We start from the raw sequence: 18,650 nt of genomic DNA, 5'->3' as shown, positions 1-18,650 counted from the left end.
AAGGATTTCAATTATTCTTGATTGTGTTTTACAGACGGAGAAGAAGAAGAACTATAAGCCGCTGTCCTTTCACCACTACCAATTGCTTAACAGCACTTTACTCTTCTCAGGCTCTAAAAACTAATAAATCTCTCCATTTCCTATAGTTTTATTTATTTACATTTGTTTACCAGAGCAAGGCATTGATAAAGCATGACCAAGTGCAGGCCTAAAACACAGCCAGAATATACAACACAAATGCAAGCTGATGAAAGATACAGCAATGAATTTTAGTACATTGTACATAAATTCAGTAAGATAACGATGTACTTTATCAAAACGTGGTATAATCACTTGAGAAGCAAGCTGGATAGTTCAACAAGTGAAAGAGAAGTATAGAGCAAAATCAGGAAGTATATGGAAGTCCATTGTTAGTGAGGGGAAAGTAAATATGGAAGGGGTTAGTAGGGGCTGAGGAATTATATACATATTTACAAGGTGTTTGTTGTATTGTGGGTTAGTGAGGGATACAGAGATGTTACGAGACATGACCTGTCTTATTACAGTTACATTTAAATTTCTCTTGCAGAAATTGTTTTGAGTTGGTGTTGGAAGTTGAAGTACTCTAAAATTTCAGTTATACATTCATGCAGGAAATGACAGTTTAGGGGTTAAAATTGAAAAGTTATGGTCGGTGTAAAGAAGTTTACAGAGTGTTTGGAGTTTAAGTCCAGCTTTAGCATAACTCTTCAGGTTGTAGTATAGTGTGGTTGTGACCAGTTTTCATGGTGAGTGGTGAGATGTCTTGGTTAAGCAATCCAAAGACTAGGGAGTCTAGTAGGAGCCTTCATCTGCCTTGTACGCTTAGCCACTTGGTTTTTGAAAGGATAGAGCAGTGATGTTACATAGGTAGAAAGCTGGTGATAAAGTGGCAGATTTTGGTACAGATTGGTTGAAGAATTGCTGTAGTTTTGCATGAGACTGGCCCAAAATGTAGTAAATCATATTCCAGTTGGGTAAGTAGGACTTCTCTACCAATGGTAATTCTGGCAGGTAAGAATAAATGATAAAATGTCTGTGCCCAGAATAGCAAAAAGTTGATCTTGGGCCAGAGTTTTATAATGTGTTCATGAAAGCTGAGAGAATGGCCAAACCAAATTCTCTAGATATCTAATGGATCCAACAGTTCCTATTATTTGGTAACTGAACTGATCACTGTCCTGTAATGTTTTAACTCAATAACACCTATGTGGTGTGGGATATCACACCTTTAGCAGCCTACAGAGATCTTGCATTCCAGAACATTTTCTGAAAAATAAACTTAAAAAAGCATAAGATAAACAAATGTAAATATTTTGTGAACAATAAAGCTATTACAACTATACAAATAGCAATATATGAGTGCATGTTTATTGTTTAAACAATAAATATCTTTATTGAATTATGACATGACATAGGCAATCATACATTTACACAAATTAAATCAAACCATACTGACATATTTTCAGTTGCAAACATTATACATCACATATAAACTTCAATAGTCATTGCCAAACAAGCATTACATAGTTCATTTAATTCCTGCCTTCCCTTAAACCTCATTTCCCCACCAAAGCATTATTCTGCCTCCATTGTTCCCATAATTCCCATTTTTTCTTTGTAATTTGCTACTATCCTTTTCTAAAGATCCCACTGCCAGTTCTGTTATCTCCGTTACTATATTTGTTACTTCTAGTTCTTTTGGTTTAGACTTTGATTTCTATTTTCTAGTAAATGCTTTTTTGGCAGCCACCAAAATTAAACCCAGGAAGACCTTGCTATATCTATCCATTCCAATTCAGTTACCATAGCTAAAAATAATTTCCTTAGCTGAAACAATTTGCTCACCCAGTATTTCTGACAGAGTAGTCTGCAGGGAATTTTTACAGTTTGCCAACTCATCATACTCCCAAAAAATATGTTCACAATGACATCTTTCTTCGCCATCTCCCCTACAACATTTGCAATCTACCTGTGGAAAAATTCTTTGCAGTCTGCTTGGGTATAAAAATACCTATGCAAACACTTCAGGTCTTAAATGTTTTGAACTTTGTTGCATATTTGGGAGCCATACATACATCCTTCCATTGTTTCTTTGTGAAATGCTTATCCAATCTCTCTTCCCAATCCCTTCTAACCTCCACTGATTAACTCCAATAGTTATTATGCAATATCTTATAAGCCTTTTCTCACAGCAGCGTCTGTTCTAGATTCTATTAAAACTTTCTTAGGCTCCCTCTATTCCTTTCTCTATGCCTACACTCCAATATCAATCTTTGATACAGAAGACAATTTCTAGCTTGCAGTCCAAATGTATTCTTGGCCTCTTCCCATTCTGTTACCTCTCACTCTCTAATTATTTGCTCCTATTATTTTAGTTCCTTTGCCAATTTTCTCCAGTAAATTCCAGCTCTCTCTTGCTTATTCACTGTAACCCTAACTGCAGTCATCCCTATTAGCAGAATCTCCGTTCTCCATTCCTGTGCTGGCTTAGTTCTTAGAATATTTTCTGCTACTTTATGCATACAATACTCTGTATGATTACTGTAATTCTCCTTAAGAATCTGCTGCCAAAATCCCAGTCTCTCCTTATTTATTGAGCTTCCCTCCTGTTTCATCATCATTGCTTTGCACTTTAAATTATAGCTTTCTACTTGCGCTATTTATAGGAGCCTTACCTGTGTAACTCAGAAATACTCTTTCAAATCAGGTAATCCCAAACATCCTTGTTTGATTAGAAGGCTCAGCTTATCTAATTTAACATTTGCCTTCCTCCTCTCCCAGAGAAAATCTTTCTATTAATTGCCACCCACAACCTCTCCTCTGCTTGATAAAAATATGCCTGACCTGTGTATAAAACTAAAGTGACTAAAAGCATTTTCACTGCTTGTATCTTACTAACCATATCCATAAAACAGAGCTTCCAGTTTCTCATTTTTTTGTATTACCTTTATTTAGTCTCTTTCCTTAGCTGACACAACAGAATCCCTTTTAACTCATATTTCTAAGTACTTATTATCCAATAAAGATATTTCATGTCCCCATAAATATGGGTATTGCTGAACCAATTCACGTATGGGTACATAGTTTACTGCTATTGCCTTTGTTTTACCTTCACTAATTTTGTATCCAGAAAATACTTGAAACTGTCTTTCTCAGAATGTTTCATAACACAAATGCCTTTTATGGTTTTGTCAGGTACAAAATAATATCATCTGCAAATAAAGCCAATTTTTCTTGATTACTATACCAATTACAACCTTGAATTTCTGAGTCCCTTATATTCTTTGCCAATGGTTCTAAATATAATGCAAATAAAGAAGGGAAAAGAGGACACCACTGCCTGGTTCCTCTGTTCAAACAGAATTTAGAGAGGAAACCCCCTCCCACTTTAATTTTCGCATCCGATCCCTGACTTATCCCCTTAATTAACCTTACTATTGTGTCAGGGAATCCAAATATTTCCATTGCCCTACTCATAAAATCCCACTGCCTTCACTGCAACAAGACCCACCAACAGCAGTGGTATTTTCTTACATTCAGCTTCCCTCTGGATGATCACTGTCCTATTAATGTTGTCAAATGTTTGTGTCACCTCCAGAAAACCACACTGATCCAAGTCTATCAATTCTGGCAGCACCTTTGCCATTCTTTTAGCCATTGTAGACATAAGCACTTTATAATCAAAGTTTAGAATTGACATGGGCCTATATGAAGCTGGACCTGATGGGTCTTTACAACTTTAGGTATTGTAGCCACCACAGCTTTCTTCCAGGATGCTGGTGTTTTTCCTCCTTTTAAAATACTGTTAAAACTTTTCGGATCTTTATCATCACTTTCCTCCCTCTTAGCTTCCAAGCCTCCACTAGAATACCATCTATTCCTTGATATTTTCCTGTATATTGGTTATATATCACCATTTTATCTCAACTTCTCCTATCCTAACTGTTAATAATTAAGCCTCAACTACCTCTAAACTTGGCATATTTAACTCTTCCATAAACATTTTCACTTGTACTTTGTCTTGATTTCGACATTTCTATGCCTTATACAGATTTTCATACAAATTCTAAAATATTTCTAATACTGCTACAGGAGCTCTGGTTATTTTCCTTGTTATAGGCTCCCTAAGCTTTGCAAAAATGCTTGTTAACTTTCTGTTGCCTGAGCTGTTGTGCTAAAAGAATATGTGCTCTGGAGTTTTTATCAAAAACAGTTGCTTAACAGTAATCTTTCTAAGCTTATGCATATTATCCAGGTAGTCCCTTATTTTCTCTTTAGCACTCTGCAATTGTGCCTCTTCGTGTTCTGTAAGATTCCCCCTCTTCTGCAACACTTTAACCTTTGTCAGTCCCTCTAAATAATTCTTGTTACTTATTAATCTTATACCTTTTTCTTTTATTTCTACCTTATTTTTAAACTCCACTTTCATTTTATCCCACTCCCTACCTATATTTTCTGAAGAAATTTCTATCTTCCCTAATAACTTCAAAAACATTTCCACTACCCATTCCTTAAATTCTTTTCTGTTTAACAGTCAGGTGGGGAAGTGCCAGCATCTCATTTTTATTTCATTACCCTGCATTTGTTTTAGTTATTACTGGTGTGTGATCTGAAATAGTTATTGGATGAGTAGCAAAACTTTCAATTAAAGCATATGTTCCTGTGAAATATGATTTCTATGAAGCCTAGCCTAGTGTTTGTCCTTGACAAATAATATGTAAATTCTCCTACTACTGAATTTACATCTTCCACACCAAACATTTTCAGTTTTGTTAATTTTTTTCCTTCCAGGCCCTCCCAGATACATCATCACTGCTGAAAATCACATTTTAGTCCCCACATGTAAGTAATGCTCTCTGATGAAAGCCTATTATTTCTCCTAGAGTTTTCCTAAACTCCATTCTAGCAGTTTTATGTGGAATATAAATGGGTCTATATCAGAACATCAAATGATTAAAATCGTGAGCGCTCTAAAGAGAGAAAATGCCAGACCTCAAACTCATTAACTCCGAGATCGCACTACAGTGAGGAAGGGGCAAATATTCCGATCTTCACTGTACTGCGATCTAAAAAGCACTTCAAGGTCTGGCACTTTCGCTCTTTAGAGCGTTCACAATTTTAATCATTTGATGTTCTGATACAGACCCAGGGAGAACATTTGAGAAGGCCAATCCAGTTAGGTTCTGCTCCTCCTTTCCCCTTTACAAAAAAAAAAAAAAAATTTTCTAAGCTTGTTTCTTGCCTTTCCTATAAGTTGTCTAGTCCACATACAGATTTGGTGCATCTAGGACTGTTTGCAAGCTTCTGAGCCCCCATGCCTTTCTGTGTTGGAGGGAAGCCTTCTAGCTTAATTTTGTTTCTTAGAACTAGCCAGTTTTCTAGTTTCAGCACTCAAATCAGTTTCTTTGAGCTCAGCACTTGTTCAGAACTCATTGTAAGCACTAAATAAGCTACAAATTACTACAGCACTCAACTTTCCTCACTTGTCTAGAGAAAAACAGTTTTTAGTACTTAATAAATAAGCACCTATCCAGGCATGTCTAAGGGTCAGCTCCCTGTGTTTTCTCCTGTCTGCCTGATGAATCTGGGCATCTTGGGGCAATGCAGCAATTGCCTCATGTACACAGACAACCCTCTCCTCCTACCACCCAACACTACAACCTGTGAGAGATGCACTTATATAATCAAACTGGAAGCAAAGCTCTCTTCACCCAAGACTGGACTAGACAGTCAGGAGGAGAAGGTAAACACTTGCAGCACGCCACACTCATCACATAGTCCCTCAAAACCTACACCACCAAAACACACACATAGAAACACAAAACACACACCTACATTCGTGGAGGCTCTCATAAAAAATCTACCCAAGCAACAGGGACCTCCAAAGCAGAAACGCAACCAACCTCCACCCCCAACACAACCCAAATGACACATAGCCCACAAACTCAGTGTGCCACTCAACCACAGCCCATAAGGCATAACAACGTACCCAACACTCTAGTCATAGGTGACTCTATAGTCAGGCACACTGATGTTCCACTCACCAAGCTAAACAAGGAGAAAGTCACTGTCAGCTGCCTGTCAGGTGCCAGGATCCGCCACATAACACATGCACTCAGGTCACTCCACAGCAAGCACAAATATGACTCAGTCATTGTCCATGTTGGTGTGAATGACCTGAGACGTACCTCCCTGGACTACATGAAAAAAGACATGGAGGAGCTTTCTGATCTTATAGCCCAGGCAGGTATGACCCTAGCTCTGAGTAGCATCTTGCCATCACCCAGAATGATACCACAGTACAAGGACAAAATGATTGACTTCAACAATTGGCTAAGCTTCTGGTGTCATTCTATGGGGATTCAGTATCTGTCTGCCTGGGATGACATGATCGACAAACCACGATGCTTTGCCAGAGACGGCCTGCACCTGTCGCCCTTGGGATTCCGGATACTGGCTAAGGCTCTTACCTCCCCTATAGTGCCTTTTTTAGGCAAAATTCAAATGACAAATTCACCACCGTAACAGGTACAAGCAAGCAAAATCTGAGAGTAATGCTACTCAATGCTAGAAGTCTAAACCTCAAAATGCACTCACTCGAGGCACTCCTTAAAATGGAGAGCATTGACATCTGTGCAATGACAGAGACCTGGTTCAAGGCTCCAGAGAGCACCCCTGCATTACCAGGCTATAATTCATACCACACCTTTCGGCCACCTAACTTGGACCGAAGCACTAAAGGCGGAGGCGTGTCCATATTCATTAAGGATATCCATACCTCCAGGCTAGTTGCTCAGCATAATGTATCTGAGATTATCCAAGTGCAACTAACTCTGGGCAAGACCGCAATGCAAATTGTAGCTTGCTACAGATCCCCCACCATGCCCCAGGATTCCCACTCGTCATTTCTTGATACACTGGAAAATATTAGGGTACAACCTAACACCCTAATAATGGGCGATTTCAACTACCCCACCATTAACTGGGAAAACTACTCATGTACCAACTCTTGTGCTCAACGTTTTCTGGAATTCATAAATTCCAATGCCTTGGATCAACTTATCCACACCCCCACCAGGGGCAGCAATATCCTAGACCTGGTCATTACCAACATGGGCAACCGGTGTTCCACACCAGAGGTCGATTCCTCTTTGGTCAGATCCGACCACAAGCAAATCACCCTAGGCATCAACATCACAGCCCCACCCCCCATTAGGGAAACCACCGTAAAAAATTTCTCCAAAGCCACTTCACACTTCTTAAGACAGAAGTGGCAAACGTCACGACACCTATGCTGATGGACAATAGAGATACGACTGCCGAATCCTATACAATTGCACTTTATAAGCACTTACATGAGTGCATGGATCACGCAATCCCTAACAGAACCAAGATGCTATCCTCCAAAAAAAGGAAGCCAATCTGGTGGTCCCCTACTATAAACAAACTATACAATAGAAGAAAGAAACTGTTGCAAAAAAGAGTAAAATCCCATGATTGGAGGAACAGGTCAGCCTCAGTAAGAAGCTGAGATCCCTCATAAAATCCTCCAAAGCTAGTTACAAAAACAAAATCGCCACTGATTCTAAAGGCAACCACAAAGCATTCTATAGCTATGTCAACAATCTCAATGGCAACACTCAGATCTGCTCTGAGTTACAGCACAATGGCATTAAATACACAGACCCAACTGATATTGCCAACATCCTGGCAGATAGGTTCAGTACTAACTTTACCCCTCTCTTATCCCCTAAAAGGCCCATCTCTATACCGGAAAAATGCAAAGTACCTGTAATCACAGCTGCACAGGTAAAAAACACACTCTCCAAAGCCAAGAACACAGCATCCATGGGACCTGACAACACCCCAGGCTGTGTTCTACATGAACTACAGAACGAACTGGCACCCCACCTAAGTACCATGTTCAATCATAGCCTCACCTCCGGCTTTGTGCCCACTGAATGGCACACAGCAACAGTTATCCCACTCCACAAAGGGGGAGCCACCACTGACCCCGGGAACTACCGCCCCATTAGCCTGATGAGCCTGGTCTGCAAGGCTATGGAGTGTACCATCATGGAACTTATAAACAATGACATTGGTAATCTCCAAACTCTGGACACTACCCAGTTCGGGTTTGTAAAAGGCAGATCATGTCTCCTAAACCTGACAGACTTCTTTGAAGCGGTCACCAAAGCTGTAGATGAGGGTAAGGTGGTACATACAGCCTATCTAGATCTCGCCAAGGCTTTCGATACCATACCCCACTCTGGAATTACAGACAAACTCACTAAACAAGGTAAAAATCCCTATGTCACAAGATGGGTTGCCAACTGGCTCACTGACCGAACCCACACTGTGAAAGTAGCAGACTCTAAATCCAACTTCAGACCAGTGACAAGTGGAGTACCACAGGGTTCAGTCCTAGGTCCTCTCCTGTTTGTTATCTACTTCTCTGAAGTACAGGCTAACACAGAAGGTCTTTGGCTAACAAAGTTCACAGATGACCGCAAACTAGGAGCCATAATCAAATCTTCTAACGATGTGGACATCATAGAAAAGGGCCTCACTGAGACATATGCCTGGTGTCAAAGCCATGGCTTCAAGCTCAATGCCAAAAAGTGCATTGTCATCCCTTTTGGTAAAAACTCTGTACCCATGAACTACCACATAGGCAGTAGTCTACTTAACACTGAAAGTATGATAAGAGACCTTGGGACACAGGTGGACAGTAGTATCTTCTTTGATAATCACATTGTCACAGTAGTCAGGAAATCCTTCTACGTGGCACACCTCATCACAAAAGGTTTCTCATCCAGGAAAAAAAAGAGGTCATTGTTCCCCTCTACTCATCACTCATTAGACCCATTATAGAGTACAATGCCCCTTTTAGTATGTACCTCACAAGACATCTACAACAACTGGAAAGGCCACAGATTACCGGCCTCAAAAAGATGCCCTACGCAAACCATCTCAAAAAACACCAGCTTTACTCTGTCACATATCACTTACTCAGAGGTGATCTCTGCCTAACATACAAAGCTATGTCAAACCCAGAGCTGTTGGACATGCTCCATGTAAAGAAATCCCAATCCCTCCGAGCTACACGCTCAAGGAACCTAAACCTTGTCACCACAATAAACAGAACATGCTGAAGGGATAGATTCCTATTTCAAGAGACCTCCCATACTGTGGAACAAACTACCTGTCTATATCAAACAAAGCTCCTCATTAGCACTCAAGAAAAATCTTGATGATTGGATGGGAGATAGGAAATTCACCCCGGGGATCACTTCTGTGGCTCTGCTTGACAGGGGCATAGGAAAATAATTTTCTTGGATGGCAAAAGCCAGGGTACCATTTGGCTAGGCTTATATAGGCCCTAGGGCCAATAGCCTAGTACCTACCTATGAATCTATGAACCCAATATAAATACATGTCAGTGTAATCCTCCTCCCTTGCCAGTAGCCCCTTACTACTACATATCTACCATTACTATCTTGTTTCCCTCTTATATCACTATTGCAGCTCCTCTAGCAATTAATATAAGTACTCCTGTTTTCCTTTGAAACAGATATTCAGCTAAATAACCATCCTGAAATCCTTTCTTTATCAAATTCCCATGCTCAGTTCTTTACAAATTGTTCTTAATACAGCTCACTACTCTTTCTTTTCTTTTTTTTTTTTGTATATACCTGCTAGGCCATTCGCATTCAAAGATAATATGGCAAGTGTTGCCATTATGATAAGAAGCTATTACCACCTGTTATGTATAACAGCTTTTATTTAATGTCTATTGTATTATATGCATACATTAACCCGCGGTGGTGGTGCTGCAGTAGCGTTGTCGCCTCACAGTAAGACGCTGTCCGGTTCGATTCTCAGCTAGAGCGTCTTCTGCACGGAGACATGCGTGAATGGGTGTACCTTCATTGAAGGTTGTGCATCAGGGCTGGTAACTCGGCACGTAAAAATCAACTACCAATCATTAGTGGACCGGAGTTCCGCTGTGGCGACCCCTAACCGGGAAAAGCCAAAAGACACAACAACAACAACAAATACTATATGCATACACTAATGTTTGGCAGGTTGATCTTTTAAAGTTGCTTCTTGTCATACCCATTTGAACCTATATCACATCTTCCAAGGCTTTTTGTTTTAATGAAAAAACTCAAAACACACACACTCACACAAAGCCTGAACCTGCTGACAATACAAACACACAAAAACTATGTACATCTTCAAATAATGAAGTTTAATTCTCCTAATAGGAACAACTGTCCCAGATTGACAGCTACACTCACATGTTTAACTGACCTATAATTAAGGTTATCCATGTTAAAATGCATTGTACAGCCTGTGTTTCTACTTACTCTAAGTGTTGCCTGTTTTTGTCATACAACTTGAATGCTTTCAGAAAATATTATCTTTTAGTGATTGAAAGGAAAAAAAAGTATTCTGTTTTTATTGCCCTATTATCATCTTGTCTCCACAGAAACATGAGAACTAGAAAAACAGTTGTCCTCAGCTACAAGCTTCTCACGCTGCACTGTGAACATGTATTTGCTAAAGGAAAACGTTTCATTGCATTTAATTTTCTTTTACTTACTTGCTTCCACTTACAACCTAATGCCAGATCAAGCTAAGGGCATTAATCTAGTCATTTCCATATGCAAAATTAAGAAAAAGCATTTCAATTTTATTTATATCATGACCTGTATACTTTTACAACCCATCCCTCACCTCAACAACCTAAGATTACAGCCTATTATCTTAAAATGCTTTTGTCCAGGCTTTCTTCTTTTACAGTGCAGTGCCTACATTTTTTAAAACTAAACAAGAAGAAAGAGGGAAAAAAGGACACCTGCTTATTTTACTATCCCTATAACACACAAAAATAACTGAAAACGCTTTACTATATAACATGTAGTATTTGTCATGTTTTATAAAAATACTGTTAAGAAAAAAAATGTTTACTTATAACTCTTTCCTTCCTCTTCCCCTCTTCTTCATGTTCTTCCAAACATTGATGACATGAAGTAAGGCAGATATTTCAGTGTCCTCTATATGTTTAGCAAAGTCAAAAAAGTCCAGTATATCCAGGTTTTCATGTTCCACCATATTTCACAAATGTGATTGATGCTTTGTAATCCCACATTTATTCATTAATTTCCAAGTTGCTGGTTTTCTTCCTGTTGATCTCCATCTCCCAAATCCAGTCGCTGGTTCATTTCCAATGAACTCCTGTTTCTTCTAGTCCACTCTTGTGCTTTTGTTCTGTCTCTCAAGCATTTTACTTTGGAACATTGTTAAAGGGTTCACTAGCATAGTCCTTCTATGTGCTTTTTTATCAGAAGAATAAGTAGGAGAATTCCCTTTGTTTGACAGTTCACTTTTTGCTGGACTATCTTTTGTATTTCCTCATAGCATGTTCTGCATCAAAAAATGACTTTGACCTCCAGGAAAAAATATTCTGAAGATAGTAGCTGTACACAACAGTGTGAATCTCACACCTGGCTCTTCATTCCATGATTGCCAGAATAAATTTACTCCTCTTCTGCCCTGTTTTCACACTCTGCTGTCTCTAACTTTTAGTACTTTGTCCTTCTGCCACAGTTTTGTCAGAATCAACTCCTTCTACTGGCAGGATTGCATCTTTACTATTAAAGGTCTCAACTACTTTCGGATGGCCAGGTTTGTAGCATACACATGATGTGCCCTTTCAATTAACCCCGGCTGTGGAATAACAGTCTAGTTGCTCATTTGTGCTTTCATAAAAATAATACAATCTGTTTCTTCTAGTTTCTCTGGTACAGCAGAAAATCTCCTATTTTCTCTACATGCTCTGTCCTCTGACTCTACCATTTTTTGAAACATCCATTCTTGAGCAGCCTCATACTCAGACAGCCTTTTCTTCATTTTGACCTCAATTTTGGCAGTTTTATCAGGTCATCTGAATATCCATTCAAAGCTTCTTCCATTTTTCCCAGCCCTTTGGTTATTTGAGTTGATATACTCCTGCAGTGTTTTGATTTAATCAGCTCTGAGTATGTTTAATTTATATTTCCCTCTAGATTACTGCAAGTATGTCTTGCACCAAAGCTGGAGCTTAAACTGCTTTTTGATGAACAGCTGCAGGATTCTTTCCAGCCAGTATTTTCTCCTGACCTTTTGAGATTGATTTTCTTTCAGGTTTTCTAAATTTCTTCTTTGCTGGCATCTAGGCAGTGCACTTCCTAGACAATAACTGAAATTTACCCAAAAGGACAAATTCACTGGCTCTCATTTCTGTTTTCAAACTGGGATAGCGGACATTAAGCTGTCACTCAGTGTGCAGCCATCTTGGAAGTCATGAGTGTATTTTGTTTCAGATATTTACAAAAAATATGAAAATATAAGCTTAATTGGATAATTAGCAATATAGATAAGAATGAATATCTCTAAACATGTGCAACTTACAGTGCAAATATCAAAGAATTTTCTTCAAGAACATCTAAGGTTTCACTTGGTTTTTGAAATGTCAATTACATATGGAAATACAGTTTATAATAATTACTAACAAAGGGCTAGCTACATCTCAGGTATAATGTAATATAAATGGACACTGGCAATCAATTTTCCTGTCTCTTACCATATCAGTTCACAGCATACCCCTCAATAACATGTAGGACTCTCAGCTATGAAGATATGAACATATGAGTAATTAACTGATTAACTTTTCTACTGCAGGACATCCTAGATTAAATCTTAGTGATATTTTGTTAACAGTTCTTTGCACTGTCTAATACTGCATATTATTAGCTCATTAGTCACTTGGTTAAAGAAGACAGATCCAAAAAAGGTCTGGATGTGAAAGTACAGTTTTGTCATTACACTTGGGTTATCCTGCCGTAAGGCGGTCCCACAGTCGGCCAGAGTTCCAAAGTCTTGGTCCGGCGTTGGTTGCTGTCGCTTCTTCCCTGACGTCAGTGCGCCAGGGGTATATAAGATGCAGCCGATGCCATTTTCTTCATTTTTTCTTGCCCCAGACGTCAGGTGCCCCCAAATAGGTAGGCAATACATACTGCTAATAAAACATACATAAAAAGTAAAACCAAAACCTTCAGTTGCCAGCAAATACACCACATAGGTAATATAAGGTAGAAAGGTATAGATAAGTACCAGCAAGAAAGAGTGGATGGAGGGAGGGTAACCTGGACTGCAGCAGTGAATACACTCGAACATCTACATTTATGGTAGGTACAAAACTGTACTATGTTCATCGTGTTTCACTGCTGCAGTCATTACACTTGGGTTGAATCCCAAAGCTGAGGTAGGGAGGCTGGTTCTATAGAGGATTTGGGGTGGCTATGAGGCCCTGCAGCACTGCAGTGGCAAAGCCAGCTCTGGATTTAGAATAAAGAGGCAAGTGATAATATTTGGTAAAGGTGTGCACTGACCTCCAAGTTGCAGCCTCCAGGATATCTTTGGTAGGTACTCCTCTAAGGTAGGCAGCTGAAGTGGCTGTTCCCCTGGTGAAATGTGGCCTAATGTTGCTAGGTACAGTTTTCCCATGCTGTGTGTAGCAGAAACGGATACAGTGTCCTACCCACTTTGAAATGGTCTGCTTTGAAGTAGCCTTTCTCTGTGATCCTGCAGCATATGCTGCAAACAATTGCTCAGTTTTCCTGAAAGCTTTTGTTTTGTCCAAGTAGAAACGTAGCTGTCTGTGTATGTCCAATGAATGCAGAAGTCTCTCCCCTTTATACTGGGGATTTGGATAAAAAGTTGGCAAGTGAATAGTTTGGTTAAGAGCCACACTGGAGACCACCTTAGGCATAAATGAAGGGTTTGTTCTTAAAGAAACCATGTCTTGGTGAAAAATGATGAAAGGCTCCACTACCACTAATGCCTGTAACTCTGAGACTCTTCATGCTGAGGTTATTGCCAGAATTAGAGCAGTTTTCCATGACACATATTTTAATTCTGCTGAATTGGCTGGCTCAAAAGGAGGTAAAGTTAGTTTTTCCAAGACAAAATTGAGGTCCCAAGTTGGTGTTGGTGCTCTCTGGGGCAGTCTTATGTTTTTAGCCCCTCTGAGGTACTGTTTTAGCAATGGATGAGAGAAAATAGGAGGATCTGTGTTGTAATAAGCCGAGATGGCAGAGGCGTGGATCTTAATGGATGAAAAGGATAGGCCTTTGTCCAGCATCTCAGTTAAGTATTGTAATATCTCAGGAATATTTGGGACAAGAGGGTCAAAGCTTTGAGCCTGGTTCCAGGCACAGAATCTCTTCCACTTTTCTGAATAGGATTGTCTGGTGCTAGGCCTCCTGGCCTCCAAAATGACATCAATAACAGCTTTAGAGAGAGATGTTGTCTATTTGACTAAGGAATCTGCCATGCAGCCAGGTTTAAGGTTTTGAGCTGGCTGTGCAGGATCTGATTGTTTTGTTGAGTCAGAATATGCGGAATTTGAGGTAAAATCCATGGTGGGCCTTGAGCTAAATTCTTTAAGATTGGGTACCAGTGCTGGCGTGGCCAGTCTAGGGCAATCAGCATCATTTTTGGCTTTTCTTGTCTGGCTTTTAGGAGTATCTTTGAAAGGAGAGGCAGTGGTGGGAAGGCATAAACTTTTAGGCTTTTCCAGCTGAAAGAGAGAGCATCCACTTTCCATGCTTGTGTGTGGTAAGTCCTTGTGCAGAAATTCTGTAGTTGGTAATTCATTGGGGAGGCAAAAAGATCTATGTCTGGGCTCCCCCATTTTTGATTTATCATGCTGAATACTTGTGGATTTAATTTCCACTTGCGAGGATCCATGATGTTTCTGCTTACGTCGTCTGCCAGAGTATTTTTCTTTCCTGGCAGGAATTGTGCTTGCAGATGAACTTGATAGGTTAAGCTCAAGGTCATGGCTTGCCTGCAGAGGGGATAAGAATGAGTGCCCCCTTGCTTATGTACCTCATAACTGTGGTGTTGTCTGTTTTTAGAAATAGTTGTCCTGGATGCAGAAGGTCCTTGAAAGCTGTTAGGGCATTTTGTACAGCTAGCATCTCTTTTTGATTGATGTGAAGATGCATTTGGTCTGCGGCCCACTTGCCCTGAATACATTTTCCTGCCATGTGTGCTCCCCAGGCGTAATCCGAAGCATCTGTTGTTAGTGTCTGCCTGGCTGTGGGTAGAGTGAAAGGCTGTCCCTTGTTGAGGTGACATGCCTGTGCCCACCATCAAAACTCCTGTTGTAGGCAGGGAATAAGTGGTATTACTGCTTCCAAACTGTGACAGTGTTGAGTCCAAACACTTTTTAGGTACCATTGTAACTTCCTCATATGCAGTCTGGCATATGGTATTAGTAGTATGCAGGATGCCATGAACCTCAAGGCCTGCAGAATTTTTCTTGCAGTGAGTTGGGTTTTTGTTGCCATCAATTGAAAGTACTTTGTCAGTTGTCTTTGCTTGTCTGGCGTGAGATAAGCCATATGGGCCGTTGTATTTAAGCTGGCACCCAGGAATATTATCTCTTGTGAGGGCACTAGTTTTGACTTCTTTTCATTTACTGTGTACCCTAAGCAAATTAGCAATCTTTTTACAAATGCCAGATGCTGTAGAAGAATGTCCTTGCTCTCTGCTTGAATAAGGCAGTCGTCCAAGTATGGGTATATTTGAATTCCTTTTTGTCTGCAGAATGCAATTACTGGTGCCAGGCATTTTGTGAAGACCCTGGGCGCAGTAGATAAGCCAAAGGGCAGTGCAGAGAATTGGTAATGCATTGAACCAGCTATGAATCTGAGGTATCTTCTGCAATTTTGTCTGATAGGGACATGCAGGTATGCCTCTTTGAGGTCCAAAGTAACAAGCCAAGCCTTATTGCCCAGCATGGGAAGAAGCTGCTGAAGAACATTTTGAATTATGGAACAACCAGGTAAGTAGTTAGAGTAGAAAGATCCAGTATGGGTCTCCAGGGTTTGTCTTTTCTGGGGAGCAGGAAAAGTCTTGAGTAAAATCCTTGTCCTTGTACCTGTTGTGGCACTTTTTGAATAGCTCTCATGTCCATGAGGGCTGTAATTTGTTTTTGTGCATCTGTTTTTTAGGCATGGAGGCCTGTCCAGGTGAATGCTGTACTTGCTTCTTTGTCTTTAATGGAGTTTTAGACTTGGCTGTAGATTTAATGGTAAGTTGTGAAGGTCTGAAAACACCCTCAGAAGCCGATGCCTGCTCAGTGTCTCTGGACCCATCTGAGGGGTTAATTTCCATAGGCCCAATACCTTGAGTTTCCTAGACATCTCCACGTGAGTCGGAGGCGGCCTGTGGGTCTGAGGTAGCGGGTGTCAGGGGCTGCGAAAGCACCTCACTGAGAACCGGCGACTGGCCTAGAAGAGGCTTCATCTTCAGTTTTGGGCCTCGGATGCCTGTCCTTATCCTTGTCTTTGCGTTTTTTATGTATTCCGGTCATCGGTAGTTCCAACGGCATGATATAATTGAACCTTCTGCCAAAGTAATGGCGAGCAAAGTCAAAGCGACGTTTAATAGTACGCTTGTTAAATCTAGCACAAAACCAACAACTAGTGACGTCGTGGTCTGGGCCTAGGCATGGAATACAGTAAGAATGAAAATCCTTATGAGGTATTTGCTTCCCACAAGAAATACAATTAACTTTTACTGACATCGGTCTGAGGCAAGAAAAGTTTCAACGGGTACTTAGCTTTATTGAAGACTTCGGTTCTGAAATTCGAATTGAAAATCTCAGGAGTCGGCCGACCGGCACTTGCAAACTGTTTTTGCTTCGGGCACCACGTGGCAAGAAAGACTGAAGAAAATGGCATCGGCTGCATCTTATATACCCCTGGCGCACTGACTTCAGGGAAGAAGCGACAGCAACCGACGCCGGACCAAGACTTTGGAACTCTGGATGACTGCGGGACCGCCTGACGGCAGGATAACCCAAGTGTAATGACTGCAGCAGTGAAACATGATGAACATCTGGAAGTATACAAAAACAGCGTTATAGGCTTGAATGTTAATAGTATGGGGAAGAGTGGCAGTTTGTATAGTTTGTCTAACATGGGAGGGGGGGTCAAGAACTTGTCAGAGCTTTGGGATGCATGGCTTGACTTAAAAATGCTCAGTGATCGTTAGCTTAGTACACACCTATGAATCTTTGAACCTATTTCTTTAAGGGATATAGCCCAAAATGGAGAATGGGGGCACCAGCCCTGCTATAAAACATTGGAGGAATGCACTGGTTTATTTAACGGCTTGACTGCATTTTCATTGATATTACTGCATGATGAGCAAGAGGGCAGGATAAAGGGTAGGGCAGTAAAAAATAATAATTTAAATATTCTGGGAGAGTGACGATTCACCTCAACCCATCTCTCGCCTCAGCTGACAATATGACATTGACCACCCAGTGGAGAAATGAATGAATCAGATGATGACAATAGGCTTCATGATGTGGGTGGGGTGTTCCAAAATGTATTTATTTATTTTCATTCAATTTCCTACTCTTGACATTGCTCCATCAGTTGACAAAAAAAACCCTGCCAAGAGTGTGATTTCATTGTTTGTACAAATTTTATGGCTCATTCTAAAGTGCCAGGGAGAGGTTCTGAGGTATTCCTGAGCTAGTGGTGAGCACAGCCTTCACTTACTTCTATGTACCCACCAAGCTATGCTGTTTCAATCAAGACTTTCATGCCAGTAGCTCTTTACTTGTGAAGAATGAAATGATATATACATACACTGACATAGGGGTTGGTAATAGTTTGGTAATATAGTATTGCTACAAAGAAAACTTAATGGTTTTAGGAAGTACATTTTTACAGTAGGAGAAAGGCAACAGTGTGAACATGAATACAGGCATAAGGTTCTAAGAAGGAAGGTGCTTGGCATGGGTCTGAAAAAGAAAGACAAGCTGGAGAGAGAAAAGGACACAACTAGCAAATGCAGGTCCATCAGTTCAAAAACAGACAAAAATGTTGTTTTACACATAGGGCTATGGAAATATGGAATATTCTTCCACAGTAGGTGGTAAAATGTTAACGAATTCACAAGAAAAGGTGTATGTGCAAGTCGTTGGCTACAAACCTAGGTGATGTTCATAAGGGCATGTCATCCTTTAGACCGTTACTGTATGTTCTTATGACTGACTTCATAACTGTGACAGTACACTGCTTTCACACTAAGATCCTAAGGAAAGAAAGGTCTTGTCTAACTGAACAGTTTGCTATTACATTTAATACACCTAGGAAAAACATGTCCAGAGTATAATACACAACAGACTTCATGAGGACATATTCAAGTTTTCACTGCTGCTACAATGTGTTACTGATGCTACTAGGATTGAAAAATAAAAATGCAGTCAAATTTAAATTTTTTCATTTTACATACTATTAATTTACTACAGAGGATAAGCTAATTAAAGACACAAGGCTGCTCTCCCTTAGATTATACCGGATCTGTCTGCTTTTTGAAACCAACCTTTGTAATTATGTGTTGAATGTTGTACTGCTATCTCCACGGCAACACCATGCAATGTCAGGCAAAAAAGCAATGACTGAAAATAGCAAAAATCCAACTTTCTGCATGGATATCCTTTGTGATACATATCTGACAGAGAATAAACTATATTCTGTCATGTCATGGCACTG

General features: G+C 40.1%; 1 protein-coding gene across 1 annotated transcript in view; it reads right to left on the bottom strand.

The window, feature by feature from the left end:
• The window catches only part of NCAM1 (neural cell adhesion molecule 1), a 1,088,618-nt gene that overhangs the window by 891,796 nt on the left and 178,172 nt on the right, over positions 1-18,650 (bottom strand). The gene's annotated exons all lie outside the window — the stretch shown is intronic.

The sequence above is a fragment of the Protopterus annectens genome, chromosome 8.part0 (assembly GCF_019279795.1).
Source record: "Protopterus annectens isolate FY-2018-M chromosome 8.part0, PAN1.0, whole genome shotgun sequence".
Classification (NCBI taxonomy): Eukaryota; Metazoa; Chordata; order Ceratodontiformes; family Protopteridae; genus Protopterus; species Protopterus annectens.
Note: the sequence above shows the minus strand (reverse complement) of the source record. Positions and strands in the feature narration are given on the sequence as shown.